Source organism: Anser cygnoides, chromosome 17, assembly GCF_040182565.1.
Source record: "Anser cygnoides isolate HZ-2024a breed goose chromosome 17, Taihu_goose_T2T_genome, whole genome shotgun sequence".
Taxonomy (NCBI): Eukaryota; Metazoa; Chordata; class Aves; order Anseriformes; family Anatidae; genus Anser; species Anser cygnoides.
Window position 1 is genome coordinate 12,596,333 of NC_089889.1, and position 23,021 is coordinate 12,619,353.

The 23,021-nt window shown below is 47.1% G+C and overlaps 1 protein-coding gene across 1 annotated transcript in view; it reads right to left on the bottom strand.

The window, feature by feature from the left end:
* The window catches only part of TBX5 (T-box transcription factor 5), a 126,133-nt gene extending 104,106 nt beyond the window's left edge, over positions 1-22,027 (bottom strand). Inside the window, exon 1 of the mRNA XM_048064008.2 lies at positions 21,944-22,027. The gene's annotated coding sequence lies outside the window, so the exon portion shown is untranslated. The remainder of the gene's footprint in view (positions 1-21,943) is intronic.
* Positions 22,028-23,021: the final 994 nt, after the last annotated feature.

Genomic DNA, 23,021 nt, shown 5'->3' on the forward strand with positions numbered 1-23,021 from the left:
AAAGGAAGCCACTTGAGCTTGCTTTAACAGTCTTTAAACCCTCATACCCCACACACTACAGTACAGGGGAAGAGGGGGAAAGCAAAGAACAAAGTTGAGAACAAGGCAAAAAAATAGGCCTGTGAACACTTTTGCAATCTTGAGATATTCTTGCTTCCCTGGTGATTAGTCATCCCTCTTCCAGAGGAGCAGCTGTGCACCAAACAAAACCCAGCCCTGAAGCTCAGCAGTGCCAGTGAGAGGTGGTGTCCCCCTTCAGAAAGCTTTGGATGATAACCAGCAAGAACCCTATTTTGAAGCATAGAGGACTGAGTGTTCCCACAGGACTCGTGAATGGCACTGATGAGCCAGAAGGATGCATTTAACAGTTGCTTAAGTTCTGGCACCCACACATTTCCTTACAATAAAGCCCAACACAGGCAGCCTTCAGATGTTGTGTAAATATTGTCAGTACTCTGGCACAACTCCTTTAAATTTGTTTTGCACAATCCCCAGGAGTTTCATAAACACTAATTACATCTCCTGATTCCTCTAAATGAGCTGCAAGTGGTCTAAATATGAGGAAACTAAAGCAAAGTGAGGATTCACTGCTTCCCACCAGTGCATGGGCAGAGGTGAGCAGGCTGAAGGAGCTTCGACCTCCTCCCATGGAAGAGCCCACTACCTGCCACAAGAAGGTGGCAATTTACCCAAAGTCACTGTTGTTGCCAGCTCAGCTGTGTTTCTAGGACTGAGCAGCAGGGTAGCAGTTTGGCATTATGAGCTTCTTAATAGCCATGCAATTTAAATCTTCATCTCCCCATAACGCTGTAGAGATCTTCAGTTTCAGCATTGTGTCGTAAGCCATACCATCTGCTGAACACTTCAAGCTGTTTATGGAGTTCCTAGAAAATGAATCCTATCCCCAACTCCCTAGATATATCTTGCAGATATCTTCAAGGCAGTAACAGTACTACCAGTTCAGTCATGGCACAGGTATTTTGCCTTTGCATTTTGCCCCAACACATAACTGAACAGGCTGAAGATATCACCTGGGTCCATATTTTCTCAAAGACTATTCTATCAATTTTTGTGAGCTTGCCAGGCACTTTTTAGTGCCAGAAAATATCAAAAGAACCAAGAGTACCACATAAATGAGGCTGGAGCCCAGAGAGTTTCCAGGTGAGTGCTACCTATGTGCAAAGTTTTTATGATTAATTGCTTTTGCAAAATAGGAGCAGTAAGCCCCAGCACTGAAGGTACATTTGACTAGAAGTCACTTCGGTGCAGAGCACTCCTCTGTTTTCCATCATCTGCTACTGAATCTACAGCTACATGTTTTGCAAGGAATGATGGGCGTTAGAGATGAGCTGAGAGATTAAACTCAAAAGCATTTTATGGAAGATAACTGGACACGATATACCTGGCAAAGAGAGGGGCCTCAAGTCTTAATAATGTTTTCTCATCACCTAGAGAAGGATATTTACACAGATGGAGATTGGTGGACCATGACCAGATCTGTTTTTCTTCCCCTGTAATGCACGGACCATGCAAGGAGTCCTGCAAAACCATCACATCTCACAGCATGACACTGCCCAACAAAGGAGGGATTCCAAAACCAACAGGGCACAGTTATAGTGCTGGAATTTCTGCATTTTAAAGGGAAAACAGCCTTCAATAGAGTTTTGGTTAGTTTCATACATTTTTGTTTTGACAGAAGAACCTATTGTTTTTTGCTAAGCCTTGGCAATTCCACAAGTTACCCATCCCTATTCTGGACAATAAAACAGTAACAAGCTGTCACTGATGGGGAACACACCCACAGCTCACACACCTCACAGGTGAGCTCCAGTGCCAACACTGCTGTATTTTAAACCAGCACTCTGAGAAAGTGTTCCCTTCAAGCTGAAACAGAATCCACACGTAAAAGTTTTCACACCAGCCTGTAGAAAGGCTGAGATATAACCTGGGTGCTGCTTTTGCAAAAAGTCCTACAATATACCTTCAAATCCCTAAAGAGAATTTGGGCTTATCCAAGGCTCCACATCTGAGCTAATTGTTTTTGCTCTAAGGAAAATGCAACGAGAAATTTTCTGCCAACTTGCTCACTCATTTGCACTCCTGATCCCTTTCCTCCTGCGATCTCAGTGTTAGAGCAGCACTGCAAAAACTTTCAGCACCTGCAGCCAACAGGCAGATATGGCTGTGCCACCGAGGACTCCAAATAAGGCTGTGCAACAAAGCCAGCAGCTTATTTGCAGAGTCTGGGACAGACAGTCCTATTTCAGCAGGAATCTCCATTTTCCTCTGTATTTGCCAGTTGTCCATCACACAGCTGCAGACACCAGCCCATGACCTCTGCAGCCATGTTTCTCCACCAAGTGTGGATCTCAGCCCTTCCTCTTCTTCACATGATGGAAAAACTCATGAAGGATTATCACTTATGGTCCTGCAATGTTAGTTAGGGTTGTGTCTGCCGTAACAGGTGGGTTTTGCACCATTAATCTGGGTTGTAAGCTTTCTGATGAGAGGAGCATCCCCGTAACTTGAAGGGGAAACATGCTGCTATGAAATACACCCAGTTCAGTTAATGGAGTGACAAATATTCCAGAGCAAAGAGTAGTATGTAGTATTTCCACCTCTATTCCATACCACATAATTTGGCCTTTGTAGAGGTCTTACACAGAGATAAATTCCTTTTCTTTACTGAACATGTTACACCTAATATTACACCTAAAGTAAGCATGTGTAAAAGAAAGGGGATAAGCAGCTTCATCCTCACTGAAAGGCAAGACGACAGTAGTTTAATACCCTGCACAATTTATTCGGGCATCAAAATTCTGCAAACATTAACTGTGCTCTGACATGAATGCAGCAGGATTTAGGGCATGGGTCATGCATTTACTATGCTTGGCACAAAAAAGTCTGCTCTTCAACAGCACCAGAAAGATACAAGATGAAGAGGTCAGGACAGTTTGCATCAGATCCATCTCAGAGGCACAATGAGCCACTGAAGATAAAAAATCTGCATCCTGGATTTATAAGTCATTGCTTTATGGTCAGTTTGAGAACACAGATTTCACTGCTGCTCCCAGCACTACTCTAAAATAAAGCAGCCTGTGCCAACGCAGCAGGCAAATTTTGACTGCGTTTGTGAAAAAGCACGTGCATGCCAGTCTGTTTTGTAACTCAGGTGGTTTATTGCATTGTACCTTACATATGGATTAAACACCTAAATTCTGCACTCAGGCAGTTAGCAAGCCTTACATTACTTGTGGCACACATTATACATGCCTCCACTCACATTTTACTCTGCTCCAGCATTAACAGGATTTTGGAAAAGGCACCAAGAGGAAGGAAGCAAATCCTGATGCACTATTATACAATAATGCAGCATGGCCAAGAGGAGGTCCAGCTACTGTAGGAAAACTGAGTTTTCAGCTGTTCCAACCACACATCCAATCTTTCAGTGTTAGCAATACAAGCTGTGGGCTGAAAAACCCTATTGCAGCTTTAGTCTGACACCTCAGGACATTGCTACATATTCTAGAGAAGAACAAGGCACAGCATCCACTTATTTTCATCTTTGAACCATGTAACAGGAAAAATTTACACCATCTTAATTGAGTGGTCTTAATTAGAGATTAAGTGGGAGAGGTGTTCAAGGCATGCAGAGCTGGGCTTTGACACTCCCTGATCTGAAGGCTACATTGGAAAATCCTTAAGCTATAAAGCATGACCTCACATCATCCTCTGAACCGAGCCTGTCTGGCATGTTGGACACCCAGATCTTGGTCTAGATAGGAATTAAAAATGAAGCAAAACCAAGGGAGAAAAATGTTAAGTTGGAGGGAGGTGTTTCTAAGCATTCATCCATTTGCCAAGGGTTACAATCTGAGCACACAGCGCCCTGCAGAGCAGTGGCTGAGCAGAGGGCAGGGAGCTCCTGACCCAGAGAAGCCACCAAAACCAATTTCATCTCAGTGCAGCATGCAATCAAAGCAATAGCAGCCTTCTCAGAGAGGTGCAAGAGACTGCTCTTGCTTCATTCTTCACTCCCTGCAAGCAGTAGTATTTAATGCTCAATGCTCACATGCCAGCTGAGAGCCTGAGGCATCACCATGACCAGGGCTCAACCTGGGCACTGCTGAGAAATGAATCCTTTAGCAGCACAGACCCCAAACAAGCCTTTTACACTGCACAGCCCAGCTCCAAGCAGAGAAGCCCTTGGTGCAAAGCTTCCAAACAAGCAGAGGGTGTTTTACACCTGCTGCTATTTTCCTCCCTGGAAATGCAAATGACCATACAGGCTGGCAGGCAAGTCTCCATCTTCAGAACAATTTGAGATGCTATTTGTTTTGCCTTTCCTGCAGGACACAAAGTGACATGTGGCTTGTAGCATTACACAGCCTTCAAAAGCTTCCCCACCATTGTAAATTAATCTCGAGGAGGGCAGAGCACACCAAAACAAAGAGGCTTCTAAGCAGAAATGCTGCCTCCGGGGAAGTTACCTTGCCTACTTCTCTCCTGCCTCCTCCATCTTACCCCTTCATAAAACTCAAATTCAAGTCCCAACAGGCACCACTTTTAATGTTGAGCTGCACAAAGGAGCAGGGTACACATGCTACTGAGCTCGCTACCCCAACTCCTCCCACGTGTGCCTCCTGTGCACCTCTTCACCCCAATTTCCAAGACATCAAATTAATGAAGACTAATGGGTACACTCCAAATATGCCCGCCCCATAAGCTATTTGTGGAAAAGTATCACCTAATTTCCATATTAAAGGATCATTTTTCCCCACCCTGAGCACATGAAGTTTAAGCAGACAGCACTGTGTGTCTGTTCCATTAAGTCACAGAAATCACCCCAAGCTCCATTTATAAATAGCACCAAACTGGGGCCCTGTTTTTCTTTCCCCTAAAAACAGTCAAATGTGCAAGATAGCTCTAGATAGTCAGTTGTATAGCATCCAGAGGCTGCAAAGGTACAAACAAGTTCTCACAAAGCACCAGTCTACTCAAACAGGGTAAGCACAGTGACTAAGGGACTGATGTTTATCTTTGACGAGCATTTTATGACTAGCTGTATCATGAGATGGACGGAATCTGCTCCAAAGTCAACTGATACTGCTCAAACTCAAATCCAAAGCATCCTCAGACATCTCAGCATACGGAATAGGGGGAAAAAAAGACAAGACAAGCAAGGCTGATAAATAAGAGCTGAAATAAATTCACATTTGTCTAAGTAGCAACACTTGTCTAAATAAATTCATATTTGTCTAAGTAGTAACCATTCTTGCACTTTGCAGAAGCAAAGAAGCTTAGCTTTCCCTTGCTTAGGGTCTGGAGAGACTGATGCACAGCAGATTTTCACCCTTAAACTGCTGGCACTACTTTTAGGGCTATCCTTCCACTTCGATATCATTTGGGGGTACTCACAGGGAGCAAAACAATTTGGTCCTAGCCCTGCCTTGCCACACTCCAACTTCAGCCCACTTCCAACACTCTCAAACTGCCCCTGACCTTGCACTAAGGCAGAACAAGGCTGAAGCACAGGAGAGCCATTTCCTAGATTTTTCCTTAAATTACGCACACATCTCCTTGCCCTGAAGGCCCTCTGCTCCTTGGCTCATAGTCCCTGGCACAGGACTGGAATTAGCTGGCTGGTTCTGCCTCTTTCTGCCTGGAGTGGTGGGAATTTGCAATCTTACCCCAGTTATGGATCAACTCCACATCTAGCCACAGGAAAGAAAAAGTCTTTGCAATCAGTAACAACCTCATGATTTAGAGCACAAAGCCTTGTTTGACTAACAACCATCGCAGAGCAGCCTGCGTGCACCTTTTGGGAACACGCCAGATTCATATTTCTGTCATTTTCCCCCCATCTTGCATGTCCATATATCTATTTATACTTATTTCATTAGCAAGTCACCCCATCTATTTATTTAGCTATTTGTCAGTGTGGCTGTCACTTTAATTACCTCTGTCTACATGGATTGCTATTTATCTGTCTTGTTAGCAATGCGCCATCCACCAAATACATTCTTCCCTTAACTATAAGCACTGATGTTATCTGTGAGCCTGACCTAGAGAGCAATGCTCTTAGAAAGACGAGCTGTTTCAAAGCACAGGTTTGTGAATTTTACTGTCTCAGTAAGAACTCACACTGACAGCACTCCAGGAAAGCCAGCGCCTTCACCACTCCCCTGGACAAAGGAGCCCTATACCATGGGCATCACCCATCTCTACAGGGACACTGGGCTCATGGCCACAGTAACAGGGTCTGGCAGAGCTGTGCAAGTCACTAACTGATCACTCATCTCAAGCAACACAGATGGTTGAAAACATGTGAAGTAAGCTAATTTTGGGTCTCCTCCTCCTGTGCATCCCCTTCTTGCTGCACTTTTATCTCATGCATCTGCAGGATGGAGCAGGGCTGTATGGTTGACACCGCAAGGATGCCCCTTCCCTGCATGGTGTGGGAATGTAGCAGCCCCTCCAAAATATCACCCCCTGCAGTTGGTCATAACCCAACCTGCTGTCTTCACCTTTTACCTAGCCCTATTTGAAGGATTTTTGAAACCTCAGACTTATTCCTTAAATGAAAAGCTTTCTTGCTCCACTGCTTTTCCTTTTTCACCAAGTGGAAATCGAAGCCAAACAGCATTTGAATTCCTCAGGTGCCAGAACATTCAGCTGGATTCAGGAATACAAAGCACCTTTTAGTAATAAACTCACTGAAGACCACCTTGCACACCTCTACTTCTCTGCTGCCCATCTCTCCTCAAAGGCTCCCATGAGGGAAGCATGATAGCAAGCACCATGTGCCCCTGTGTACAGATGCTGGCAGCCTTAAGGCTGCAAGCTAGATTCAGGGCACCAGTTGTGGTGAAATCCCACTCCCAACTCCAGGAAAGGGACCTGAAGCATTCCAGCAATCCAGCAGCATTCATTCGTATGGGTGCCAGATGCTCAGTGGGGAAGCAGCCCAGTGTCCACACAACCTGTTCAGCAAAATTTGCTTTAAAAGGTAAACCCATGCTTGTGTTGCCTGCCTGGGGTGCTTTCGTCTGCTTGTTTCCCAAATGAGGGCTGACAGAACTGCTGGCCTTGGGCACCAGCAAAAGATTTGTAGACAGGCACTAGGGAGAGCCCAACTGCTTTCACCAGACCATTGCAGCTGTGGCCAGCCCACATCCCAGCTCCTGCACACAGCTTCCACCCACAGAGCTGTGCACACAGAAGGTGAGCTCTGCAGACCTCACTGTAATCCGCTTGGAAGCACGCACCTCTGCAGAAACCAGTTCTTAACTCCTTGAAACACAGGTTATAAAACAGCACCCTTAAACTCAGCTCTAAGTCAGACCCAAGGTCCCTCCAGACAAGCACCCTGCCTCCAGCCAGGCCAACAGCCCACACCCAGGGGGCATAATGGGCCCACACATCTTTCCCAGTGTTTTCCCAGCCTCCAGCTGTCTGTGGTTACAGCCTTTGAGCTCACATGCACACCCCAGACATTTCAGCACAGACCTATTGTTGAAGTTGAGTCAATCAGTTATTCCACCCACATTTTCTTGGTGGCAACAACAAGCTGGATCACTGCCTGCCAGCTTCCACACCAGCCTCACACTTGCAGGGCCATGCTATGAAACAAATCACATTTTCTAAGCACTTTTTTCTCTTGCCAGGTTATTCCCCCAGCCAGATGTCCCCTGATGTGCTCCACAACACAGCCCCACATACATGGAGGACACCTTCAGCTGCTGGTGATGGTGCGACAGCTCCTTAAATACCAGCAGGTATTGACTTAAAGCCTCTCCTTGTGATCTCCAGAAGAGAAATGCCTCAAACAGAACAACTCCTGGAAATAACATCCCCTTCACAAGCCAGTCCAACCCTCCAGGACAAGCTTAAGGGTCTAGAGGAGACACCAAAGGCCACAAGAACCAGTCTGCCACAGGGAAGGAGCTGCTGAGATCAAGGGCACAGCCAGTGTCTGAGGTCCTTCCGAAGGTGGGAAATTCTCAGTGAAATAAATGCTAAGCATGAGCTTTAAGGTATGGAAAAGTGACAGTCTTCTCTAAGGAAGGCAAAGGAGTTAACATGATCTTTCCCTGAGAAGTTACATGCATGGGTGGAGGCTGAGAAAGAAAACCCTCAACCCTGGAACAGTGGAGCACTGCCAGCTGTGATGGGTTTACGATAAGCTCGAAAACATCCATAAGCATTCAACTTCAAAAGCAGGGAAAGGAGGACAGGAGCTGCACAGAGTCAAATGCCTGGGGCATCCCATTTTCAGTCAGCACAGGAGGCTATTTTTAGAAAACCTGCATACACCTACAGGAGTGCTAAGGCTGGAAAGGAATTCATTTTAATGGTCCCCTTCTTCACACCCCCCTTGGAAGTGGCATTTCTACAAGAGCAGCCACTCCACCCTCTATCCCCAAGGAAAGCTGCCTGTGACACCCCCCCCCCAAAAAAATCAAAATATCAAAACAAAAGGCTTCAGCACCGAAAAAACATCTCAAATGCAGATGAACTTCTAGCCAGGCCTCCATTTTTCTCCATACACCAGACTCCTGCCCAGCTTCCAGCTCCTGTGGCACTTTGCATTAGCCTGTGGGAAAAACCAGCCAGAATACCCAATGGAGACCTACAGCTATGGTCTGCCATGGGAGATGTGGAGCAGGTGGGAAAGCTGTTCATGGAAAGCAAGCACATGAGGCACCTGAACTGCAACTCCCACACCGGTTGCTTCAGGGGCAGATGAGTATCGTAACCAAACTGACATATTCCAACACCTCATCGCATTAAATAACGGCCGACCCCAAGGGTTACAGCCTGAAAGCACACGCGGTGCTCATGCCAAAGACAGTATTACAGCTGTCTATGGGCTGAAGGGTATGAGGGTCATAGTTGGATTTTGGAGGTTCAGGTGTTGCACTTGGTCTTTTTTCAACTCAGGACAAGTTACTATTAAGACAAAGGTGGTAAAACATGGAGCCAGGTGATCTACCCCACATTGCCATTTCCAAATGTCTGAACATAAATTGACCAAAGATAAGGGGAGACCTGGAAGACACAGATGAACTGCACAGACAGCAGCAATGCCCAGGAGTGCATACAGCCTCAGTGACTGCTGCACCATCTCCTCAGGGTCTGACCATGCCCTTCCTCCTCCCTAGGCTGCCCCCAGAGAGCATGCAACAAGTGTTCCTCCACCTGGCCAGCAACAGAGAGCAAACAGCAGGATGCTACAAGTCTACATGAGATGTCACCTTTCACTCCAAGGAACCAACTACCTTACCTCCCAAAACACACGTTAAGTTGGTCAACTATCCTTTTTCTCCCCTGCACATATATGTTAGCTAAGTGATGGAGTGCCCAAAGTAAAAACATTTTCAAAAATGGACCAGTGCATACAATGATCTTGAAGGCTATGCTTCCAACCCTTATTTTTCTGCTAATCATAGGATGGCTTGGATTGGAAGGGATCTCAAAGACCTCCTAGTTCCAACCCCCCGCCATGGGCAGGGATGCCACCCACTAGGCCAAGTTGCCCAGGGCCTTGTCCAACCTTGTCTTGAACACCTCCAGAAATGGGGCATCTGCAACTTCTCTGGGCATCCTGTTCAATCACTGTCTGCCCATATAAAAATATCTTTCCATCTTTATGTAAGTAATGTAAGTACTGAAAGGGCACGTCATCTCCCTGGAGCCTTTTCTTCAGGCTGAACATCCCCAGCTCTCTCAGCCTTTCTTCATAGGAGAAGTGCTCCAGCCCCCTAATCATCTTCATGGCCCTTCTCTGGATCTGTTCTAATTTCTACAATATCAGGAGAAATCTCCCTATAGCCAGTAAAGCTGCACTCCATGCTCCAAAGCCAATCCCAACCAATATGCTTTGCACTCTAAATTTGTGGAATTGCCAAGAGACCCAAAAATTTCCATTTTCCCTACCAAGAAATTACTGTTATAAGTTAATGAAGTTCAGAACACGTGTAGTCCAGTGCAGTCCATGTGTATGTGAGTCCAGTAATATGTCAAGTTGTTCACAAGAGCTACCCACCCCAAATGGTTTGGGCTCATAGCCACCAGCTCAGATGCACTGGGAGGAGAGCTTATCCAAGAGCTCTCCAGTATCACTGTGACAGCTTTTTTTCAAGGTAGTTTACCATTTCTGCAGCAACAGAACCACTAATTCCTCTGACTCTTGAAGTACAGTAGTGCAAGGTGTCACTGCTCCACCCCATGCCTTCAACATTGCTCCCCGTGTTTCTAGTTTCCACAATTTCTACCATGAAAAACAAATACTTGCTGAAGAGCAAGTTACTGTTCTTTGTCCTTGCAGTCATTGAAGGTATAGGTACAGTGAAGGCGGAGGAGATAAATGAGGAATAGAAACCCATCTCCTCCCCCCCCATCATCCCTCAAAACTGATCTGGGACCAACCCATCTTCCCCTCCCCACTGTCCCTTCCACCACAAAGGAGCAGGCCAATTTCTTCCCCTCCACGTGACCAGGGAAACACTCTTCAGAAATTCCATCTATTTAAGATGGCAAAGAAAGCTTTTGTTAAAAAGTTTGGTAGCATCCCTTTAAGTGAGCATTGTGGTTTCAGCTCAGCATTTTCTTGTTTGCATGCTAGACACACACTTGGATGGCATCATGTTTCCCAGCTGAACCCAACCACATCCCTGCACCTGCATAGCTAGCAGCAACATGAGAAGTCTTCAGCACGCAATTCAGATAGGGATCTCTCCAAGCAGCTTTATTGATGTTAATGGAGTTACTTGGGATTTACACTCACGTAAATCAGAGCACAGGTGGATGATAAATACTTGCAACTGGCAACAATATAGGGAAGGCCAATTTCACTCCTGGTGTAATGCTGCTCATGTCAAAAGCCATGCACCAAACAGCAGCTGTGTTCATCACACACCACCTTAATCATGCAAATCAGCTCATTGCAAATAAGCCTGTATATTCACACAACATCCCTCACTAGCTCCAGCAGAGATTGCACAGGTTCAGGACTCCACCCAAACAGATTATGTTGCAAGTTTATTGCTTTAAAATATTTTAAAGTGTTTAAGATAACATTTTCAGTGGACTTGGGCAAGCAATAGGCAGCCAACATTTGCTCATAGTTGTCTCATCCTTTGCAAATGATGTCACCTTTGGTGATAAATAATTCTGCACTGGTTGTTCGAAGCTACAGGAGTTGCTGGGCAAGGGACAACCCTAGCTGGCCTTCAAAAGTGGCCTGACAGCCTGACATGCAGGCATCATGATGGACATAAATGCTTTCAACCTGAGGGACAGACAAGGATGAGCAAAGGGTTGTGGCATTCCTATGCACACCACTGCCCTTCCTGCTCACCCCTTGCCACACAGCTGACCAGAATCAGGATGCTTTTGCATTGGAGGCCTTTGCCTTGTCACCTTAGGGTTGGCCACCCACCTCCCTGCAGTCCCCAAGGACCTGACAAGTGGGCAGCAGCATTTCATTTTCATAAGCCTGTAATAAAACCCCATTTTCTTCCCTCTTCCCTGAACTTTTGTATGACCACAGCAGCACGAAAAACACCTTTCAGTGGGAATCATTAGGACACACAAGGAGATAAGCAGCAGTTAACCAAAGCCCTCCAAGACCAGCCATCAGGGGACCCCAGGGTAATGATGACCTTGGCAGCAGAGGCAGGAAGAGGTGAAGGTCAGATACATGGGGGAAATGGCAAGTGTCCAAATTGCACCTTCCTCTCCTGGACACAAGTCCGAGCCTCAAAGCAAGAGTCAGAACCACAGAAGTCAGTTAGGATCTGCCTGATTATATCTAATAGGGACAGCTAGGAACACACATAGGAGCAGATTACAGACAGATTATTGTAGTGGTTTTAAGCTATCAACCCTCCCAAACACCAACAAATAAATGGCAGGTGGCCTCATGTAAGGTGTCCTCCCTTCTCTGCCTGGCCACCAGGGTGTATTCACCTCCCAGGGCCACTGCTCACACTCCCAGGGCTTAACCTCCCACCCTATTAATTGTTTGCCACCCTGCCACGACTAATCTGGTTTTACAACCCGGAAAGCAGTAGGGAAAAGAATCTGATCAAAAGGACAATCCTCACAGCCAGAAAACAAGAAAGGGCTGTGTAGCCAGTTGTTCCAGGACACTTAATCCATCGAGCCTTTGCCTTTCTACCCTTGGGCTTAGGCTGAGTCAGTTGTGATTTGCTTAAAACCATGAGAATTCCCTCCTCCTCAAAAAAAAAAAGCCAGTTGTAAAGTTTGACAAGAAAGGAAAACCAGGGGCTCACAGTACACTTGTACATTATGATTCAGTAGCTAATGATCAGCCAATTGGCAGTTTTCCATCTGCAGCATCTCCATGCCTCTGAATGCCAAAGCAGACACTTCATTTTACCTAAAAAGCTTTGCATTCAGCTAGACATATTTGTTCTTACGCTGACATTTACACTGCAGGTCCAGAACCACAGTGTCCCACAAGAACATTTATCTTTCGGAGCCAACTACTACAAAAGCACCGAAGTTGAGCCCTGTTGCAGTATCACTTGCCTACTGGGGGAAAAGGAGAGTCTAGGGCCCAAATACTTTTTCCCTGAGAGGAAGAAAATAGATGTATTGTCAGGCCAGTAGCAGTGGCCATGAAGCATCAGTCACTAAGGTTCTCACTCTCCTTTTACCTTTGAGGATAAATCAAATCACCCAGAGGAAATGTCCCATTTATAAACTGCTAAAGTACACCCAGTAGATGAGGATTTACCTTTCTTCTATCCCCTAAATCCCAACTTGTGTCACTTTGGGCCACTCACCCAAGCCCTAAGATCCAGACTTGCTGAGACTTCTGTACTCCCAGGAGCTGAGAGATTCCCTTGGCTTCTGGATCTAACATAAGCTGAGCTCAACCTCTCTGCAGTGTTCCCCATGCTTTGGAAGCGATCCAATATCCCCTGGACTCAGAGGTTTTCCATTGGTTTTAGTGAGTTCTGGAGAAGGGCCTTAAAGATGTTTTCTTTTTTCCCCCCCCCTGCAGCTTAGCAGAAGTCAGAGCCACTTTGCCTGCAGTTTACGAGAGGCAGCTGGTGAAAGGTTAGATAACCAGACAACATAGCCAAGCCCAGGGGAGTCTAAAGAAACCCCTATTTGTGGGCTTTCATGCCAAGTTATTGCTTACAACCTTCTTTTTTCAGGAAAGGGCTGTCTATTAAGCCAGAAGTTCCTTTCCACTCTATCTGATGATCAAGTACCTTTTACAAGGAAACTCAAAGGCACCAACCAGATGTACAAACTATCTGCATCTTAACAGCAAGTTCATGGGGGGGAGGGGGGGCAATAAACCACTTCAGAAGCATCAAGTAGGAAAACTGCCTAGCTTGCAAAGTGGGATCAGTCTTTCTTCACTCGCAACCTTCAGGATCATGTTCATCTTGAGCCTGCTTTTCACTGAAGATTGGACAATGATCTGAGGTAAGTAGGTTGCACTCTCTCAGTTGAGATGCTTTCCTGGCTCAGCAGGAAACACAAACACCTCATAACCTCCCCAGAACCCCTTCTGATTCCTTAGCAATGGGACAGAAAAATGCACAGCACCTCTATACACAGAGCAGGCAGAATTTTAGGATTCTCAAAGCAATGATGCCCACTAGCCTGAAGAGGTAATGTTTTCCAGCAGCTTCCTATAGGAAAAGCCCCTACTGTTTTCCCAAGAAAAAAACTCTTATGGAACTAATCAAGGAGTCTACAAAGCAACAAACTTTTGGGTGCCTTTTCAGGGAAGACACTCAAAGCCCATTCTGAAAATTGGTTATAGAGTCCACATTTGGCACATTGTAGGATAAAAGTGGGGGAATTCAAAGCCCTTACAGGCATCTTACACAGATGCTCTCACTGAGAAAAACAGTAACTTGAAGAAAAATAAACAAAATGGGATGAAATGCCAGGCAAGAGATCATCTCACATGAATTCTTTATCAAACTGAATCCTCTTTTCTGGATGACGAGATCTCAAATGGGACACCAGAGATAGTTAGCAAGGCCTTTCCTACAACTTCCTCCACCTTCTGGACAGGCTCACACTCTCCAGTGTAACAGGGAGAGATTTAGAAGAACTTACTCTAGGAGTTACAGGCCACTTGAAAAACCTGCCCTAACACAAGTCTATTATTGTACACCCTGTTTACTTAAATTCATTCCACAGCCTGGGAGACTTTGCACAAGGAAATTTACAGCTCAAGTTAATAGAGCAAAATGTAAAACTGCTGGCTTTTGGCTGAGGCTGTGAGCAAAGGACAGGCACAGGTTGTGACTGGGGGTGTTTTCACAGGGCCACTGACACAGAATGTGTTTTCAGGGAGTATTTATTTTAAATAAGGAAAGTTTATACAGCTTGAGAAAATTATTGGGAAGGAAATTAAATCTTGTTCTGTTGCTCTTCCGTCTCACCTTGACACTTGCTGTTCTCCTCCCTCCCCCAGGGCTTGGTTAGGGCAGGTTTCACTTGCAGAAAATTGCCTTCCTCATGCATACTGATTTACAACCAGCCCATGGACGAGCTTTCTACACATTTCAGGGAAGAAAGGGCAAGCAAGACCCATTCCTCCCATACCTTGACCCCAGGATGGGGTTCAGGAGGACAGGGATATGTGGCATTAGGTGGAGGTTGCATCCCATCCTGAGCAACCCACAAAGACAGGACCCCTCCCAAGCAAAACTACCCTCAGTTCATGGGGGGGGGAGGGGAGCTTTCTCCCCAAGCTCCTCCAGAAGCTGAGCCAATGCTACCCCAGCTTGGGAGCAACTCAGTTTGGGAAGCTGTGGCCCCAGCAGCACTGTTGGCAGAGATCAGCATTCCTTCTTCCAGCCCAGGCACAGCTCAGCCACACGGGGCCAGCACAGCCTGTTCTCCTCCTGTCCCAGACCTCCCCACCCTGGTGAGCCAAACAAGAAGCATCAGCACCAGCTGCACAAGCAGCCATGCAGCAGGGTCCTCTGGTGCAGCCAAGCCAGTATTTACAGGCAATTTTATTATTTTCCATCTTAGCAAGAGTTTCCTCCTTACCTCCCAGTGATATTTCCAAGCACTCCCAGCATAGACTTGGACACTGGGCCCAGTTGCTGTCACACTGGTTCTAGAGGGTGGGAATGACAAAGTATAAGGCCACAAGGAGCCATCTGAGGCAACACCTCTCCAGTTTCCTCCAGGCACAGACAACCATGCAACTCTCCATCCCAAAGGGCCCATAGAATACCCACTTCCCCCTGCTGCATCCAACACACCACAAAATACTTAATTCCTCCCATTGCTAAAAGCTTGAAATTCAAGAGCCTCAAGATGCACCCTGCAATTACCGCTTGGCACATTTGTAGCACATATCCCCCTTAGCAAGCAGATCACAAGGATCTCAGCTGACCACCACTGCCACCTAATAAACTCACCAGCAATCAGGCTAACAACATCTGAATAAAGTCCTTGCAGCAATGCATTGGAAGGCTCACTTGCCTGCCCCCACCCCACAAAACCAAGGGTCTGAGCAAACAGTGAACTGTTGCAGCAGGACCTGCAGCCCACAGAGCAGGTTCAGCCAACCCCAAATGCTCAAATCATTGCTCTTCTGCATTTTGCCTTCCAGAATTTCCTCCTCCCACAGGTAAAAATCCTGGCTGAGACCTTCAGCAGGTGGCAGGCAACACATTTCCCTTCCCATCAACACAACAGCAGCAGGACACTGATTCAGCAGCTACTTGCCATGGTTCAACTGGAACTAAACAAGCAAAACCCCAAAATAGCAGCTTCATGGGCTCCCCAGCCCCAAAGGGCTCAATATCATGTTTATCTGTCACAGAGGAAGTTTTTTCAGTGAGCAGCTTTTTTTTTCTTTATGATGCTGTCTAGAAACCAGGAGGAAAACAACAGCTTTAAATTGATATTTCAGGATGGACAGAAGCAAGTTGAAGATTGTCAGGGAAAAGGCTCCTGCCTACTGAACCAAAGCATCTCAGGCTTGTCCATCCTTTTCTGAGCAATGTCCTGCTGCATTGATCCATGGTTACCCAGAACCTCTTTTCCTAGTGGGTGTTAATTCAGCTCACTTCTATATTGAGACCAAAAATGGGGCAGATATTTGCCCTGTGGATAAAACATCCCAAAAAGTAAGGCTGTGCTTGAACTGGTGTGAATTTCATAGGAGGAAAGCCATACTTCTCACCAAGACCTGTGCTTTATCTCAGGGTTTTTCCACTGACAGCCCACAGCCACATTTGAAGTAGCAGCTCGCCCTGAGGTTTACATCTGAAGGCAGGTTTGCTGTTAGATCGAGCAAGAGGTCTTGTGGGAGAGTTATCATGCTTTCTCTGACCAACTCATAAAACAAACCACACTTATGAGCATAGCTACTCCCTCCTGTGCACCATTAGTTTCTGCTGGCATCAGCAGGCACAGACAGCAGTTAGGATCTTTTGATGGCCTCAGCTTGTGTCCTTCAACAAGCAAAGTCATTCAAGGTTTCTTGGTCTTTCAACATTTGTCACCTTCTTTGGAAGGCAGAAGACAGCAGCATCTTGGAGACTCAAACAATAGGTTACAGTTTTTTTTCAGAGCACTTGAAACCTGGTGAGTAATTAACTCTGACACCCTTAGGTGTTATTAATCCCACTAAACATAGGAGGAAACCTAGACAGGAAACCAGACAAACCCTTGGATCCACTCCAGTTTGCCTCGGGAGCAAAGCTTGGCTTGGAGGAGCAGCACTGTTCGCCTGGGGCCCCACAAGAAGTCCATATCAGAAGGAAGAGGGCTGCAACTTCCCTGTCTGCAAGACAGCAGGTACTTCCCCGGCCCACAGCGAGGTGCAAGGCAAGGATGGAGCCGCAGCAGCCCCAAGGGGAGGCTGCCCTGCAGCCTTCAGCAGCAGCACCCAACCTGCCTGCAGCACTGTGAAGCCTCTGAGATCTCATTTCACTGCAAACTTTTGTGTCAGCACGTCCCAGCAAGCTGGCTTTGTTACAGGTAGACAACTTATCCTCTGCTCCCCCTCCTAAACAGATTAGGAAGCAGCCCGCTCTTCCTGAGGGACCACAGGGCCAGGCACAACAGCACAGTCCATGGCAGGGCCCTTTTGCTGTTTTATACCTCCCCAGGTTCTCCATATTCCCCATCTCTCCACCACCAGTGAAGCTCCAGTCATTAAATCCTCAGAGCTCATCAGCACCAGAGAAGCACTGCTCAGTTGTTAGCACTCAAATCCTTCCCGGTCCCCAGAGACTGAGGCCTCAAGTACAGACCACAGGCACATGGCAGGCACCACACTCCCCTCCTAGCCCCAGGAGAAGACCATTTTCTCCCTTTTAAATTAGCACAGCTACCACCTTCCCCTCCAGGTGACCTCTAACACCCAGCCAGGTTCCTGGTTGAAGCAGCCGCCATAGCCAGGGTTTTGTATTTGGTATCCCCCCATCAGGGCAGCCTCCAGCATACCCACACAGTACATGATGGTTTAGGAGGGAAGGACAGCTTGTTTCAGCATCCCAGCTAAAAGACAGTCCTCTGGGCCCAAGCCCCAGCTCTCAGGCCAGCAGACACCAGTGGTTCACCCACCACAAGGCTTTGGGCATCACTGACCCTCACATGGGACCTCACACAGCTTGTTTTTGGATGGAGGGTGCTGTCTGTGGGTTACTCCAAGAAACCTGGCTAATTTTCCAGCCTGTTTTGGTTTGTGGCAATTGGATCCACAACCTCCCCACAGGCTATAGAGCCAGCTACCCCTTCCACCGATGGCTACGGAGATAGGGCACCGGGCTAGAAGAGGCAGCTCACACCATTCCTCTGGGGAAGCACCACACCTGCACACTCCCGTGATGCAAGACCCAGCAGAAGGTGCTGTGAAAGATAAGGCCATGTGGGAGCCCTCACCTTTCCTCTTGTTCTTTCCCACTGCTCGTGTTTCAGCAATTGGACTCTGCTAGCCCCATCCCCTCCCCGGAGCAGGCCCGCAGCAAGGCCAGGTGCCTGCTAGAGGCTGCCCTAGCCTCTCAGTCCCTTGGGCCCCGCAGCCTGAACAGGCTTCTTCCTGGGGCCATCTAGTGGCATATTTTAATATAGTTCTTCAAACACAAGCATGCTCACCTGGAGTTTATGCAAACACAGCTCTATGAGAGCCTGAGGTACATCCGAGAGCAAACCTGGCTCTCCAGCACAGCCATCGCCTCCAGCAGCAGCGCCCCAGCTGCCTCACCAGCACCACTGGCAGACCAGGAACAGCACACGCTCCCCGTTTCTCCTCTATTTATCATCTCTAGAGACAAAGCACACAAGGCTTCTTAGTCCAAAAGATGCTCTCACCAAGAAACCAGGCTGACAGATGAGGCCATCACTCAGCCAAGTCAGACAGACCAGGACTGCTAGCTCCAAGGTGTTGCCTCCTCAAAGTTAGGAGCAAACACCTGCAACTCTGGGCCTCTACATCCATTCTTCTGTTAAAGCAGAGATTTTTTTTCCAATTACATTTTGTACAATTTATATATAGCTGTTTCTCTTCACTGAGCCAAGTGTCAAAAAATCTCCTTTTGCCTAAAGTAGATTTATATTGAACAAGATATTCCTGCATAAGTCTAGGAAAAAAACATCCCCCCATCCAGATGAGGCTACCCCAATATGAGATCAGTGAAATTCTGATGGTTTTCCTCCACACTACAGCAAAGCAAAGGGCTTATGCCCATAAACCCTGGGCCCAAGAGAAGCCAGACCCAGCAGACTAAGTGGCACAAGTCAGAAGGGAGAAGGCAGCCCTGCCCCTGAGCAATGAGGAACTCCAGCAGCTCTCCCCCAGTGAGATGTCAGCAGGGACTGGAGGTTATTTGCAGAGTGCTGTTGGGCAACTCTGCATCACTGAGCACAGGAGACTGATTTCTGAGCCCTGAAGTAGCCAGGGCTGTGATCTTGGCCTCCTCCCCTTGCTTTGTTCCCTGCCTCAGTGCCATTGTAGAGGCCACAAAGCTAATTGCTACTGGTAAACCATGCAGCTGGCTCTTCAACCCTCAGTTGTGAGACATAAGCTCCATCCTCCCCACCTGCTGTTCACCCACATCATGTGGCCTGATAGGTCACCAGTAAGTCATCAGGAGGCCAGCATTTATGCAAGGGATGGGGGACAGGTGTGCTGTTCCTTCCCCATGCCCTTCTGGAAGAAAAACAGGCTTCCAATGTGGATGTAACATTAATTTTGCTTCTAGTTTTCACTGAATTGCAGAATTATACTATTGGGAACATAACACAAGCATTTTCCTAGAGGGCTGTGTTTCACTCCCACACACATCACATTTTCTAACAAATGAAGAATTAATCCAGACCATTTGCTCCTTCTGGAAGATAGGTATTTCCTCAGTGATCAAGGATCTGGTATTGCCATTGCCTTGTAGCAAAGATGAGCCAGCTAGTCCTGAAGATTAAATTCTTAAATTTGAGACTATTCCTGGAATAACACCAAGAGCTACACATGGTTATTGAAGCCCTGCTTTTCCCACGTTGTGTCCAAGTAGCTAATGTGAGCTACAGGGAGTGCTACAGCATGCACCATCCATGTACCTACACACCAGTCCAACACTCCTGACCTTTGAAGGGTACCTACTCTTGTTGAGGTTGATTTTACCCATCCCTTTCCAGTATCAGACAACAGGTTAATTGGATGGAGCTAGGATCATCTTGAAGATTTCTGGTTTGGGGCAGGCCTTCTCCCATTTCCAAGTGGCAGAAGTTTGGTCTAGGCTGCTTGAACTGGGTCTTCCAGATAAAATAGGCTTCATGTTCCCCAATCAATACTATCTCAGTGATCCCCATATCCAAGACAAGAGTAGTCTGTATAACAAAGCCTAAAGAACAAGACCTGCCTTGTCCTGGAGTGCTGTTGGACATAGCCAAGGGGACAGAATATATCCCACATACACAGTGTTTCTGTTCATCTTGGACCCATTAAAGGCTAACACCCTCAAGACCTAGCAGGAAGGGCCCCAGCTAAAGACTTTGCCCTTCTATTTGCCATTCAGGCCTACTTGCAGCTGAAGACTCATGCATTTGTGAAAGCTCCTACAGCCAGACAGCCACACTGCCAGCAGGAAAGGAGACTTTCTGAAAGTCCACAGCTCCTAACACAACCAGCAGCCTGCACAATGCCAGCTTCTACTGGTAGGAGGAGAGCTGCACACACTAAGTAATCTTATGCTCAGCACAGAGAGCTGATCAAAAAAGCTTAGCCAAGGTCATGGAGACCAGTCTTCACTCCACTCCCTCCTGCTTTTCAACTGCCTAATCCTTAGATCAAAGATAACATCATTTTCACATACACCACTGTTTTTCTGCAGTGCTAGAAAAGGAAAGCCTCATGGAGAAATCAGGAGCTCTCATGGTTATTTTCCCCATACTCTGCAAAGCTAGGACAGGGAGCTGGCTGCCCAGTTTTGCAGGACATTGAGCACACTACAATGAGAAGGAAACTGAGGCCACCAAGCCCATCACCCCATCACACCAGTGCAGTGACAATCCAAAGTGAACAGCCCAAGTTTCAGTCCAGCTTTGGAGCCCTTGAATCACATTGCTGCTCTCACACAGCTTTCTCTAGCACAAGAAACTTACTGTGACTCAGTTCCCAAACCATTTTTTTTTTTAGTTAACCCTCCTGTTGCAGAATAGGTTGATGACACAGGGAAACCCAACCATAAAGAGGCAAACAAGAACATGCAGCAACAGTTTAAAGCTACAACAGGGGAATAGCTGGGCTTAAAAACATACACCATAAAATCAGACAGACCCATCCCACCTTTCTCTCCACACCCATCCACGTTTTATTCCCTCTGCCACATTAATTCTCTAGATGGGGCAAAAAGCTGCTTTAAAGTTGAAAGAACACAGGTTAAGACTCTGTCCATCACAATTTCCTGGGAACAATTTTTCAAAATGAGTATGGAAATAGAGTGTTTCTACTCCATTTCAGACCAAAAATATCATGGTATTGAGTAACATAAGCTCCCATCCCAAAAACTACCCTGTTCCTGCATGCTGGTTACTGACAGTTGTCCTGGAGAACGCACAGCCCCAGGTGGCACCGGTTATCAGCAGAATACGGTCCCAGACTGGCTGGGTGTGGCTTGCCTGGAATGGAAAATTACACATTGATGCTTTACCTGACTGAGGTCCTTGAAAATAAGGAAACACCACAGGTAGTTTTGGGGCTTCTCACATAAGAAAGCAGGTGTTGAACAGACCAGCCAGGCTGGCAGATGAAGACAAGATGACAAAAGGCTGCCAGGCCACCTAGAGGGAGTGTGGCACTTGTTTATCAAGTTCCTTCCCCTCCAGCTACGCTCCTAACTCTCAGTCTTTGCTACACTCACCCCTGGGTTTCAACATCCTCCCCAAATGCAGGCCGCCCCCTTTATTCCCCAGCCAAGGAACTCCAAAAATCAAAGAGCACAACAGACTGATTCCACAGGGCCCAGCACACACCTCGAGACATTTCACATCCACTTTGAGGGCACTGTGGATTGCCTACAAGCTCTCTGCAAGGACACATTGGCACCTGGGGAGCAAAAACCACATTGGGCTCACTTAGATCTACCTCAAATCCCACAGACACAGCATTAGGTCTAGCAGAGTCCCAGCAGAGAGGGAATAACATAGGTAGGTGCACATCCACCACAGTTACACATCTGAAAACCAAGGCCCCCTTCTGTTTTACCTGAAGGGTGCTCACAGCCACAAGACAGAAGCCAGCAGACACAATCCCTGAAGCCCTCCAAGGACTAAGGAACACATTTTCAACACATGCTGGACTTCCTCCATGAAAAAATCCACCACATAGCTCCCAAGGAGCAGCCAAGAAGCCATACAGCACCTACTGCCAGCACCTCACCTACATCAAGTCCCTTTTTCTTCCCCCATAGCCTCCTACCTCCACAGGGAATCCATTGCAGGTCCTCTCAGCAGCCTCTTACACCTTGCAGTTCCTCCAATATCACCATCTTCAGGAAAAAACCCTTCCTTGGCCCAAGCCAAGCTTATAAACCCTGCAGTCCCAGCAACTCCGCACCTTAATTTTGATTCTATCCAGCCCAGCTGGGTCCCTCAGCTGATACTGGATAAGAGCTGACACTTGTGCAAACCTGGGGTCTGCAGCACACGAGTGGCACTGGGCTGAGCAGGTGGCAATAGGTCCAGGGGAGAAGCAGGGTTTAGCCCCAAATTAAATGTCATTTCCACTACAGCTCATTTCGGTGCAAGAAAGTGGGGTGAGCCCGTGTGCACGGTGCACCCAAGTCCCCATGCTGTGAAAGCACTTGGGAACCATCACCATCCATCACTGTGTGCTTGGGCCAGGGGCACGAGGGTGCTCTCCCAACCCTAAATGACATGGCCAAACCCAGGCCTGGCTGCTGTTCCTTCTATCTCCCACTGACACCTAGAAACCTTATGGAAATATAATTTGAAGGGAAAGCTCTGCTCTCAGAGTGGTCTCGCCCCCTGATTTCACCGGGGTGATGTGATTGAAAAGGAAACAGAAAAAACAGCGATTGATTACCCATGAAGCAGGGTCATGATCCAATAAATAAGTGATAAATCAGCTTGCCTCCTCTCAGCAAGGCGCTGGAGACCCGAAGTTCCCCTGAAAGGATCTGGGCAGAATATCCATTATCCAAACTGATCACAGCTACTCGAGTGGAAAGAGCAGCTGTGCCTTCATGTTTTTGACACTTTTTTTCTTGTGCATTACACCATCCTTGCCGGGAATGAAGTGATTTGGACTTGAGATAACTCATTAAGGAGCAGCAAGGACTGCTGCTTTCCAGATTACCTAACCCCCATCCATCCAGCTCAGAACCTGACACCCAAGTAGTGCAGCGTGGTCCCTTTGCTACTTCTCCACCAAACCCTTCCACTGCCAGCAAAACTGCTGCCCTTGGAGTTGTGAATTCCCCCAAAACCCTGTTCACACAGCGTCACTAAGCATTTGTGGCAAGACCGGTGCTTCT